Raw genomic sequence first — 12768 nt, forward strand, 5'->3', positions numbered from 1 at the left:
AATATTTTTCATCTCTGTCTTTTGCTTCTTTTCTTTTTCTTTTCTTTTTTTTTTTTTTGACAGTGACAGAGTGAGAGTCAGAGAGAGGGACAGATAGGGACAGACAGACAGGAAAGGAGAGAGGTGAGAAGCATTAATTCTTCATTGCGGCACCTTAGTTGTTCATTGATTGATTTCTCATATGTACCTTGATGGGGGGTGCTACAGCAGAGCGAGTGACCCCTTGCTCAAGCCAGCGACCTTTGGGCTCAAGCCAGCAACTGTGGGGTTATGTCTGTGATCCCACATTCAAGCCAGCAACCCCGTGCTCAAGCTGGTGAGCCCACATTCAAGCTGAATGAGCCTGTGGTCAAGCTGTTGGGGTTTCAAACCTTAATCCTCCGCATCCCAGGCTGACGCTCTATCCACTGCACCACCACCTGGTCAGGCCATCTTTGTCTTTTTCTTTCTTAGATAGACTTATAGAAATGAGTTACATCATGATTTATATGGACAGCAGTCCCCTCTTATCCAGAGTGTACAATCCAAAACGCCCAGTGGATGCCTGAAACTATGGATAATATTGGAGCCTGTATATACTGTTTCTTCTATGATAAAGTTTAATTTAGGCCCTGGTCTGGTGGCTCTGGGGATATAGGGTCGTCCCAGTGCAATGAGTCGTTAGTTCCATCCCTGGTCAGGGCATGTACAGGAAACAACCAATGAGTGCACAACTAAGTGAAATAACTAAGTGGAACAATGAGTTAATGCTTCTTTCTCTCTCTGTCTTTCAAATCAATGGAAAAATTAAAAAAGTTTAATTTATAAATTAGGCATAGTAAGACATAAATAACAGTAACTAGTAATAAAATAGAATGATTATTACAATATAGTATAAAAAGAATGATGTGAATATGGTCTCTCTCAAAATATCTTATTTTGAATTTTGTGTGTACAGTGTGGATATGTTGGACAAAGGGGTGATTCATGTCCCAGGTGGGATGGAGCGGGATGGAGTGAGCTTTCATCACACTACCCAGAACAGCGTGCAATTTAAAACTTGTGTTTTGTTGATTTCTGGAATTTTCCATTTAATATTTTTGGACCACAGTTAATGGTGGGTAACTAAAATTGGAAAATGGAAAGCAAAACCGTGGATAAAGGGGGACTACCGTACTTCCGTTGTCAGCTAAATGTAATAGTTTGCTAACGCCGACTTTATTTGCTGAAAGGAGCTAGTAGAGTTACGAAAGAGCGATGCAGATCTTGTTCTGCCTCGTTAGCAATGACGTCTTCATTATGAATTATGCTCTAATTGGGCGACGGTGTGGACTGAATATTTTGTAAATGGAACATTTGGTTTTGGTTGATTCTTGTTCTGCCACCAGTTCTCGTAAGTGTCAGCCTTTGAAAAGTCCTATTTCTGATTGCTGTCACTTTCATAAAGGGAGAGGAAGATTTGAGAGGAACCAGTAATCCTCATGGATCGTGTTGGCAACAAAAAGAACACTTTTCGAGGAGAAGAGGATGTGTACTTTTCTCTTTTTGTAGTATGGATACAATGTTTTTTAGTAGGGAAATGGGAAAAATGAAAGGAAGTGTAATGAAGAAGGGGAATCCAACTACTCAGACATGGTATTTGTCCGTCTTTTTTTTTTGTAAGTAATATGTATATAAATGGGTTGTTTGTAAAGATTTCTCCCTTCGCAAACATTGACCACTTTCAAGGAAATAATAGTTTATTAATTGCAAGCAGCATTGGTTGGGACGAATGGATTGGACATAGAATTTTAGTTGGTGATTTGTTCTCTTAGAGTTATAAGTAGAAAAGTTATAAGTAGAAAATACCTGGTTCTGTATTCTAATGTGAATATCCAAATCAGTTAGATGATTGATACAAATTTAGATTATAAAATCAGATAGCTAGATTGTAAACTGGAGAGCAGGACTATGTCCTATGCCCTGTATCAGGTACAGTGGTAGGTACATTGTCAGTGAATAAATACTTGATTAGTGATGTCACATCTCACCTTCAGTTTTTTTTGTTTGTTTGTTTTCTTGTATTTTTCTGAAGCTGGAAACGGGGAGGCAGTCAACAGACTCTTGCATGCGGCCCACCAGGATCCACCCTGCATGCCCACCAGGGGGCAATGCTCCGCCCATCTGGGGCTTTGCTCTGTTGCAACCAGAGCCACTCTAGCGCCTGAGGCAGAGGCCATAGAGCCATCCTCAGTGCCCAGGCCAACTTTGCTCCAATGGAGCCTTGGCTGTGGGAGGGGAAGAGAGAGACAGAGAAGAAGGAGAAGGGGAGGGATGGAGAAGCAGATGGGCGCCTCTCCTGTGTGCCCTGGCCGGGAATCGAACCCGGGACTCCTGCACGCCAGGCCGACGCTCTACCCCTGAGCCAATTGGCCAGGGCCTCACCTTCAGTTTTTAAAAAATAGATATCACACATGTACCTAGTAAATGACACTAAAATGGTTTAAAAGGGCATTCGGTGACAAGAGCTTCTCTTGTGCTCCATACCCTTAATTTCCTTTCTTAGAACAATCACCATTAACAGGTAACGATGCTGTTCTAAAACCTTTTCGTGTATACATATGAATGTATGTATCTTTTTAACTTTTCAAGAAAAATCGAACCTGCCTGACCAGGCAGTGGTGCAGTGGATAGAGCGTTGGACTGGGATGTGGAGGACCCAGGTTTGAAACCTGGAGGTCGCCAGCTTGAGCTTGGGATCGCTGGCTTGAATGTGGGATCACAGACATAACCCCGTGGTCACGAGCTTGAGCCCAAAGGTTGCTGGCTTGAAGCCCAAGGTCTCTGGCTTGAGCCCAAGGTTTCTGGATTGAGCAAGGGGTCACTCGCTCTGCTGTAGCACTCCCCTGCCCTGAAGGCACATATGAGAAAGCAATCAGTGAACATCTAAGGTGCCACAAGGAAGAATTGATGCTTCTCATCTCTCTCTTTTCCTGTCATCCCTATCTGTCTCTCTCTGACTCTGGCTATGACAAAAATAATAATAATCATACCTAGTGTACTTTCTGTTCTGTCCTTGGCTTTTTTTTTACTAAAGGGTACATCTAGTGTGCTCTCCCTCTCCATAGCCTTTCCCCTTCCCGCTCCTCCCTACCCCTTCTTCTCCCGGTGCCTTACCTTTCCCTTTCCTCCCCTAAGCTCCTTCTTCTGGCTCTGTAACTTGTTTTCTGAGCCTACCCAGCCCAGCTGACTCACTTCTACTGCCCCTGTAACTTTCTCAATAAGCTTTCTCTTATAGTTGGGGGGGAGGAGAAGGATACATCTAGTATAATTTTTATTATTGGTGCACTGAGGTCTACCTTGTTATTTAAAGGTGCCCACTGTTTTGTTGAATGGTTTTTCTATCATCTTAGCCTGTTAATGGATATTTGCATTACTATAAACAAGAATATATTGACTAGCCTGTGAATCTATTTAGAAGTGGAACCTTTGTTTATTTTTTAGAGAGAGAAGGGGGGTGATCAGCTGACCCCTAGGAGCCTTGACTGGGCAAGTCTGGGGTTTTAAACTGGTGACTTCAGCATTCCAGGTCGTCGGTTTATCCACTGCACCACTACAGATCTGGAACCTTTTGTATTTAAATTTAGATTATTATTACCAAATTTCTAAACCTCATTTTTATTTTATTATTATTATTTTTAGCCTCTGAAGTACTTCTGTGAATCTCCCTTGGATTCTGGCCTTACTTTCTAAAGCTAACAATTTAAAGAGCTCTTATTCTGGTGCTTGGAACTGTTCTTAGCACTTTACAAGTGTGAACTCATTAAATCTTGATGATAACTCTGTGTATTAGTTTCTTATTGCTGCTGTAACAAATTACCACAAATTTAGTGGTGTTAAAGTAAGTCAGAAGACCCTGGTTGGTTGGTTCAGTGAATAGAGCATCAGCCTGGCACATGAATGTCCCTGGTTCGATTCCTGGTCTCCCCTTTCCTCTCCCCGTTCCCAGTCTCTTTCCCTCTCCTGTAGCCAGTGGCTTGATTGGTTCGAGCGTCTGCCCCAGGTGCTGAGGATGGCTTGGTTGATCTGAGCATTGGCCTCAGGTACTAAGGATCGCTTGGTTGATTAGAGCATCAGTCCTAGATGGGGTTTGTGGGGTGGATCCCAGTTGGGGCGCCTGCGGGAGTCTGTCTCACTATCTCCCCTCCTCTCACTTAAAAGAAAAAAAAGTAAGTCAGAAGTCCTAAAAGTAGGTTGATAAGGCTGTGTTCCTTCTAGAGATTCAAGGGAAGACTTCATTTTGTCTTTTCTAGCTTCCAGAGGCCTCCTGCTTTCTTTGATTTGTGGCCCCATTACCCAACTTCAAAGTCAGCAGTCTAACACCTTCTAATTTAGGGGTCTCAAACTCAACTCAGCATGTGGGCCGCAGAGCAAGATCACAGCCATTCGGCGGCCGCACTAGGTCTACAAAAGGCAACTATTACGCAACACTTTTCTCACTGCAGTTGAAAACAAAAAAAAATCAGTACAACAAGCACAATCGTACATGCAGTTTACTCAGTGTCACAAAACGACCAGAAACTGTAGTTCGCATCACAACTGCTGTTAACTAAGCTAATATCTAGCTAGGATGCTAGAGAAATGAAAAATACAAGTAGGCCCCTAGGCTTACTTAATTTTATCCAAAATATTTTGAACTTCGTGGATTAGTCTGTGGGCTGCACAAAATTGTTTGGCGGGCCGCATATGGCCCGCGGGCCGCGAGTTTGAGACCCCTGTTCTAATTAATCCCTCTCTGTTTTCTTCTGTTGTCTCATTGCCTTAAGTATCTGTGGCCCCACTGCTTCCCTCTTACAAGGGTGTTTGTGATTACACTGGATCCACCTGAAAAATCCATCATAATCTCCCTATCTCAAGGTCTCTCTGCTACATAAAGTGACATGTATACAGGTTCAGGAGATTAGGATGCAGACATTTTGGGGGGCACAGTTTCAATTTACCACACGCTATGAAATAAGTTGTATGTTTTAGCAGTAGCATAAGTTGGGTGGTTTGTAAACAACAGAAGTTTGTTTCTCACAGTTCTAGAGGCTGGGAAGTTCAGGGTCTTGCCACCGACAGATTCAGTGTCTGAAGATACCTGGTTCATTGAGATCTGTCTTTCACTGTTCTCACATGGCAGAAGGGGGCTCTCTTGGGTTTCTTTTATGAGGGAGCCATATAACCCCATCCATGAGAGCTCTATACTAATGACCTAATAACCGCCAAAGGCGCCTGACCAGGCGGTGGCGTAGTGGATAGAGCGTCAAACTGGGATGCGGAAGACCCAGGTTCGAGACTCTGAGGTCGCCAGCTTGAGCCCAGCTCATCTGGTTTGAGCAAAAGCTCACTGGCTCGAGCAATGGGTTACTCAGTCTGCTGAAAGCCCGCGGTCAAGGCACATATGAGAAAGCAATCAATGAACAACTAAGGTGCCACAACGAAAAACTGATGATTGATGCTTCTCATCTCTCTGCGTTCCTGTCTGTCTGTCCCTATCTATCCCTCTCTCTGTCTCTAAATAAATAAATAAATAAATAACCTCCAAAGGCTCCACCTCCTATAACCATCACGTTGGGGGTTAGATTTCAACATATGAGTTGGAGGGGATACAAATGTTCCATCTATGTAGATTGTATTTTATAGATGAGGACACTGAAGCCCAGAGATGAAGTAACTTGCCAAGATCAAGTTACGGTATGTGGCAGAAGATTTGAACTCAAGTATCTGGCTCTAAGATTCTTGCTTTGTGACACTTCTGCTATCTTTGACCAAGTCTTTTAAACTTTCTAATTAAGCTTCATATGGTCAACCCTGGGCAGTAGCTCGGTTAGAGGGTCATCCGCTATGCCAGGGTTGCAAGTTCAATTCCTGGTCAGGACACATACAAGAGTCAACCAACAGATGAATAAATAAGTGGAACAACAAATCAATGTTTTTCTCTCTCTCTCTCTCTCTCTCAAATAAATCAATAAAAAAAAAGCTTTGTGTGGTCAAGAGCATCAACTCAGGAGTTCCTCATGGTTGCTGTGAGAATCAAATGAAACATAGTTCTATATATGTAACACTGTTGTCACTGAAGAACTCCGTTCTCATAGCAATAAAGATTCTACAAGTCAGGTTCCAACTTTTTCTTTTCCTGGTCCTAGGCATTTGTGGGTTTTGATCATTTTTAGTTTAGTACATAAGAATAATTTTATTTTTATTTTTTAAATTTATTGATTTTAAATATTTATTTTTATTTTATTTATTCATTTTAGAAAGGAGAGAGAGGGAGAGAGAGAGAGAAACAGAGAGGAGAAGGGGGAGGAGCAGGAAGCATCAACTCCCATATGTGCCTTGACCAGGCAAGCCCAGGGTTTCGAACCGGCGACCTCAGCATTTCCAGATCAACGCTTTATCCACTGCGCCACCACAGGTCAGGCTTAAATTTATTGATTTTAGAGAGAGAGGATGGGAACATTAATCTGTTCCTGTATGTGCCCTGACTGGGAATTGAACCCACAACCTTTGAGTATTGGAATGATACTCAAACCAACTGAGTTGTCAGGCCAGGGCCATAAAGATTATTTTAGCAGCTTTGTAGGCTGTTAATGTTATATGTGGTTTCCTCAAATTCTATGGCCTAGACTCACCTAAGATTTATTGCCTATGATTCAAGTATTCAGTTTCTTTTGAAAAACCTAAAAGGACAAAAAGTCCCCCCCCTTTTTTTGTATTTTTCTGAAGTTGGAAACGGGGAGGTAGTCAGACAGGCTCCCGCATGCGCCCTACCGGGATCCACCCGGCATGCCCACCAGGGAGCGATGCTCTGCCCATCTGGGGCATTGCTCTGTTGCAACCAGGGCCATTCTAGCGCCTGAGATAGAGGCCACGGAGTTGTCCTCAGCACCCGGGCCAACTTTGCTCCAATGGAGCCTTGGCTGCAGGAGGGGAAGAGAGAGAGAGAGAGGAAGGAGAAGGGGAGGGGTGGAGAAGCAGATGGGCGCCTCTCCTGTGTGCCCTGGCCAGGAATCAAACCCGGGACTCCTGCACACCAGGCCGACGCTCTACCACTGAGCCAACCGGCCAGGGCCTAAAAAGTTCCCTTTTAAAGGTGAAAATTTTATTATTACTTGTTGTCATTTGAGTGCATACTAGAATGATAAATTTGAGGAGACTTTTGGTCTCAGAAGCAGAAACTCATTTGTGGCATGCTGGCCAAAGCCATTCAATAATTCATCCCGTTTATTGACTATGTTATGTGTCGGGCACTTTCTTGTTCCAGGGATACATGTTAATAAGACTTGGTCCAGGCCATCAAAGAACCCACTGTTTTAGTGGGGAAAGCACAGTTCACACATGTAAAACACATAAAAAGATGGTTTCGATGTAGTATTAAGGAAGAGTGGTTTGGAAGTCACGCTTACAGGATGGTCAGGGAAGGTTTTATTGTAGAGGTGACTTTTAATCAAAGACCTGATGGTTATTACTACCTGGGCAAATAGACCCCCAGAGGGAAATGCGATCAGCAGGTAGGTGGGACGGTATGTGTGAGTATGCCAGTGTTGCTGGAGTGAGTTGTGGAGAGGGGTTTGGAAAGAGGCGCAGAGGTAAGCAGGTGCCAGATCATGTGGAGCCTTGTAGACCATAGAGATAAGTGTGGATTATAGGAGTAATGGGAAGCACCGGTCTGCTTCATATTAGAAATGCACATGATGTGATAGAACTTCTTAAGAAATGGGTTGTTTTTTTTTTGTTTTTTTTTTTTTTATATAATTTTATTTTTTTAATGGGGTGACATCAATAAATCAGGATACATATATTCAAAGATAACAAGTCCAGGTTATCTTGTCGTTCAATTATGTTGCATACCCACCACCCAAAGTCAGATTGTCCTCTGTCGCCTTCTATCTTGTTTTCTTTGTGCCCCTCCCCACCCCCTATCCCTCTCCCATTCCCCCCTCCCCCCCCCCCGTAACCACCACACTCTTATAAATGTCTCTTAGTTTCACTATTATGTCCCACCTACGTATGGAATAATACAGTTCCTGTTTTTTTCTGATTTACTTATTTCGCTTCGTATCATGTTATCAAGATCCCACCATTTTGCTGTAAATGTTCCGATGTCATCATTTCTTATGGCTGAGTAGTATTCCATAGTGTATATGTGCCACATCTTCTTTATCCAGTCATCTATTGATGGGCTTTTTGGTTGTTTCCATGTCCTGGCCACTGTGAACAATGCTGCAATAAACATGGGGCTGCATGTGTCTTTACGTATCAATGTTTCTGAGTTTTTGGGATATATACCCAGTAGAGGGATTGCTGGGTCATAAGGTAGTTCTATTTTCAGTTTTTTGAGGAACCACCATACTTTCTTCCATAATGGTTGTACTACTTTACATTCCCACCAACAGTGTATGAGGGTTCCTTTTTCTCCACAGCCTCTCCAACATTTGCTGTTACCTGACTTGCTAATAACAGCTAATCGAACAGGTGTGAGGTGGTATCTCATTGCCGTTTTGATTTGCATTTCTCTAATAGCTAAAGAAGATGAGCATCTTTTCATATATCTGTTGGCCATTTGTATAAGAAATGGGTCTTGACAGCAGTGTGAAGATTAGATTGTGGATTGTAGGGGGCCAAGAATGAAAGCAGTGAAACCACTTAGGAAGCTGTTGTAGAAGGTGAGGTGAGAGGTGGCTTAGATTTGATGTTACCATTGACATGATGAGATGGAAAAACAGTAATGAATGTGGGACACAGTTTGGATGTAAAACAGGAATGCGATATATTAGGTGAAGGGGTGAGGGAATGAGAGAACTCTGTGCTGACTGCTGGGCATTTGTTTTCCGTGAATAATACAACAGATTTTATTGAACTGATAAAACTATGAGTCTTTAAGAACTCAATTTGCACAATAAAGAGAGCTAAATTAGTCTCACTTGGTATTGTCTACTACTGATTCTCAAGGAAGAGTGATTTTGCTTTCTTATGGGGCTTTTGGCAGTGTTTGGAGACATCTTTGGTTGTCACAGATGGGGGTAGAGGGCAGTGTGCTATGGGCTAGTAGGTAGAGGCCAGGTGCTGCTAAGTATATGTCTTAGGATGCATAGCAGCCCCCCCACCCCCCAAAAATTTCAGTAGTGCTGAGACTGAGAAACTGATCTGACAGATGAAGGTCTGGTTGAATAGGAGACCTAGATTCTAGTGAAGTGGAAATATATCAGGAACAAAACATTTAATCAATACACCAGTTTTTTCCCTTTCTCTTTTGATTCTGTTCACTTCTCTTTATGTTTTGTTTTGTTTTTACAGAGATAGAGTCAGAGAGAGGGATAGATAGGGACAGACAGACAGGAACGGAGAGAGATGAGAAGCATCAATCATCAGTTTTTCGTTGTGACACCTTAGTTGTTCATTGATTGCTTTCTCATATGTGCCTTGACCGTGGGCCTTCAGCAGACCGAGTAACACCTTGCTCGAACCAGCGACTTTGGGTCCAAGCTGGTGAGCTTTGCTCAAACCAGATGAGCCCGTGCTCAAGCTGGCGACCTCGGGGTCTCGAACCTGGGTCCTCTACATCCCAGTCCGACGCACTATCCACTGTGCCACCTCCTGGTCAGGCATGTTCACTTCTCAGACGTAATCTAGGTGTAAGGCCAGGGGCCGCTGCCATCGTGGCCATTCACATGCATGTTCTCATTGAATTCGGGCAGACAGTAAAGAAACAGCTGAGCCGGAGGATGCTCGGTCATTCTGTTTATTGGTGTCTCACCAAGACAAACCACGAGAAAAACCAAGGGAAAAGCAGGTTTTTCCCATGGAGAGTAAGGGATCAGGGAGGAAGAAGAAATCCCCCCACACCTCTCAGTGATGGGGGCAGAATTTCTCTTTCCCTTCTGCTCTTTACTTTTCAAAACTTTCTAGCGTGAAAACCTCTCCTCCAGCAAACCTTAGCAAAACAGTGGCCCTTCCAAGCAGGAAGGTAGTTTGCAATTTCACAAACCACATATACCTGGCTCTGCCCAGCCCCCAATGCAAACTATGAGCGAGCAAACGTAAGAATCATATTTTACAAACTTATTTGACCAACACTAAGGAAATCAATATTTTCTTTTTGCATATTTTGTAACCTCTCTAGTGAAATGGTTACACTTTGTGGGTTGTATTCATCGGTTTTTCTAGGCGTCAGTGGAACTGTACTAGGAAAATGAAAGGATTTAGGGATCCATTATTTACAGCCCATAATAAGTAGATGTTCCACACTGACAAGTCTTCATACTCTTTTGAAGTTAGAGACAACAACACCCTTAGCAAATAACCCAAAGGTGAGAAGAATCAAGTTCTAATCACTAGGGTTCTTAGGGGAGGTTCTTATCTGTTGGTTCTTGTGAGGAATTCAGACATCTTATCAGAATGCTTATTAGTAAGGGAGAAAAAAGACTTAAAATTAGGCCCTGACCAGTAAGTAGCTCAGTTGGTTAGAGCATCATCTTGGTATGTCAAAGTTGCAGGTTCAATCCCTGGTCAGGGCCCATACAAGAGTCAACCAATGAATGCATAGATATGTGGAACTACAAATCTGTGTTTCTCTCTCTTTCACCCATCCTCTTTCTTTAAAGTTAAAAAAATAAATAAACGTGTTTTTTCTATTTATTCTTATACACATATATTTAACCACATGAAAGTTTTTTTTAATGTTTATTGTATTGATTTTAGAGAGAGGAAGAGAGAGACAGGAACATCAATCTGCTCCTGTGTGACCAGGGATCGAACTGGCAAGCTCTATGCTTCTGGACGATGTTCCAACCAACTGAGCTATCCATCTAGGACAAAGTTTTTCTTTTTTTGTAATCACCCCATTCTCCTTTTTGTCTCTCTCTCTTTTTTTTTTTTTTTTTTTTTTTTTTTTACAGAGACAGAGAGAGGAGTCAGAGAGAGGGATAGATAGACAGGGACAGACAGACAGGAACGGAGAGATGAGAAGCATCAATCATTAGTTTTTTGTTGCGCATTGCAACACCTTAGTTGTTCATTGATTGTTTTCTCATATGTGCCTTGACCGCGGGCCTTCAGCAGAACGAGTAACCTCTTGCTTGAGCCAGCGACTTTGGGCTCAAGCTGGTGAGCTTTTGCTCAAACCAGATGAGCCCTCGCTCAAGCTGGTGACCTCGGGGTCTCGAACCTGGGTCTTCCGCATCCCAGTCCGATGCTCTATCCACTGCGCCACCACCTGGTCAGGCCTTTTTGTCTCTTTTCAACAGACTTCCGAAAACTGTTCTCTTTCCAAGAGAGTAGAGCAGCTGACTGACCCCCCCTGACTAGGACCTCAGGAGAGGCGGGAAGTTTCATGCCCAAAGACTCCTGATCCTGAGGCTAAGTCCCCTCATGCTGAACATGGGGGTGCTCAGGAAGCCATCCATTGAGCCCAGAGTGGTTGGTCAGTGAAAAGCTAAGACAGTGTCCACTGAGGTGGATCCTCCTTGACTCAAAAATTAACAGCCTTGGGCCCTGTCTGAAATGGGGGGTCAAATGAGTCTTCTCACCCCTTAATTCAGCGAAGTCAGTGGTGGACCTCATCTCCCAGAGACCGTTCCTTTAAGAAGACCTATCACGTCGCTTGGCCACTCCACTTGTTTACAGTCCCAGAATAGTGTGGCTCAAAATACTGGGACTTGGCTTTTTTTTTTTTAATTGGCTAAAAGAGACATTATTTTAATGGGATCCAAGAATGGAAAATAGCAGAGTATGTTTTCAGATTGTATGGGAATCCTGAACCACAAACTGACTGTGGTGGTGCTCCCGTCTCAGACTCATCTTGCTGGTGACCCTTGGCTCTGTCCTCTGCTTTCTGGGCTAGGATACTTTGCTGGGGCTTGCTGTTTCCAGGCCCTCTGTTTCAGACAGGCTGCCAGAAACCCCTTAATTCTGGTCAATAGGTCATAAGCCAGGGGGATCATATTCTTCTAAATTGTGGAACAAAATGTCCCTTATTTTCTCTTCAAATGGCCAAATTCTTATAAGGAGCAATTTTGATGATGTAGCTGGTTAGGGTTAGCCCTTTGGTAAGTTCAGGTCAGAACATGAATATATTTAATATTGGTCCTTAGGTGCCATATTAAAAGAAAAAGTAACAAAAAGCTAGAGATCTGCTTAGGGGCTGTCTGTCAAAATAATAAGCAATAATTGGAGGAGTAGCAGAGGCTCCCTGTGCTCCTGCTGCCTTTTACTCCTAGAAACCCAAGTAAAAGCCCCTTTTGTTTAGTAATAATGGGGGGTAGGGCATTGTATGGGATTACTGGGAAATGCAGGGTTGCGGATGACTCAGACAGGCATGAAAATGAAAGAGTGTCTATTGTGTGCCTTCAGTTTCTGCTCTGTATCTTCTGAGCCTTCTCAGCCGTGGGCTGTTAACAGTTCCTGGCATTTAACCTGGAAGGCTATTTTGTTTAGTACAGGGCTGTTTAAAATTTGACCCATATAAGCCATCAAAACCACTGTGAGTCAGCTTTTCAGGGAACCTATTTTTAACTATTTCAAGTTACCTCTAGTTTATGTGACTATTTTTTTCTGGTCTGTCATTTCCTTAAAATAATTGATTTTTCTGGAGTTGAGCAAACATTCGGCTGAGTCGGGTAATTTAACAGGAAGATTTCTTTTTAAGTTGACTTTATATGTTTCCCTGTAGATGCATCTCCTGGCTGTACCACGTTTGAATTTATCCAGGAGGTTGTGTAGCATGCAAGGGCTTCTGACGGCTGGCTCAGCTCTTCAGGGGAGTCCTGC

The 12768-nt window shown here is 43.1% G+C and overlaps 1 protein-coding gene across 1 annotated transcript in view; it reads left to right on the forward strand.

Moving 5' to 3' along the window:
* ZFYVE1 (zinc finger FYVE-type containing 1) overlaps nucleotides 1-12768 on the forward strand; it is a 68254-nt gene that overhangs the window by 4214 nt on the left and 51272 nt on the right. The window lies entirely within an intron of this gene.

This window comes from Saccopteryx leptura, chromosome 6 (assembly GCF_036850995.1).
Source record: "Saccopteryx leptura isolate mSacLep1 chromosome 6, mSacLep1_pri_phased_curated, whole genome shotgun sequence".
In the NCBI taxonomy this organism is placed as follows: domain Eukaryota; kingdom Metazoa; phylum Chordata; class Mammalia; order Chiroptera; family Emballonuridae; genus Saccopteryx; species Saccopteryx leptura.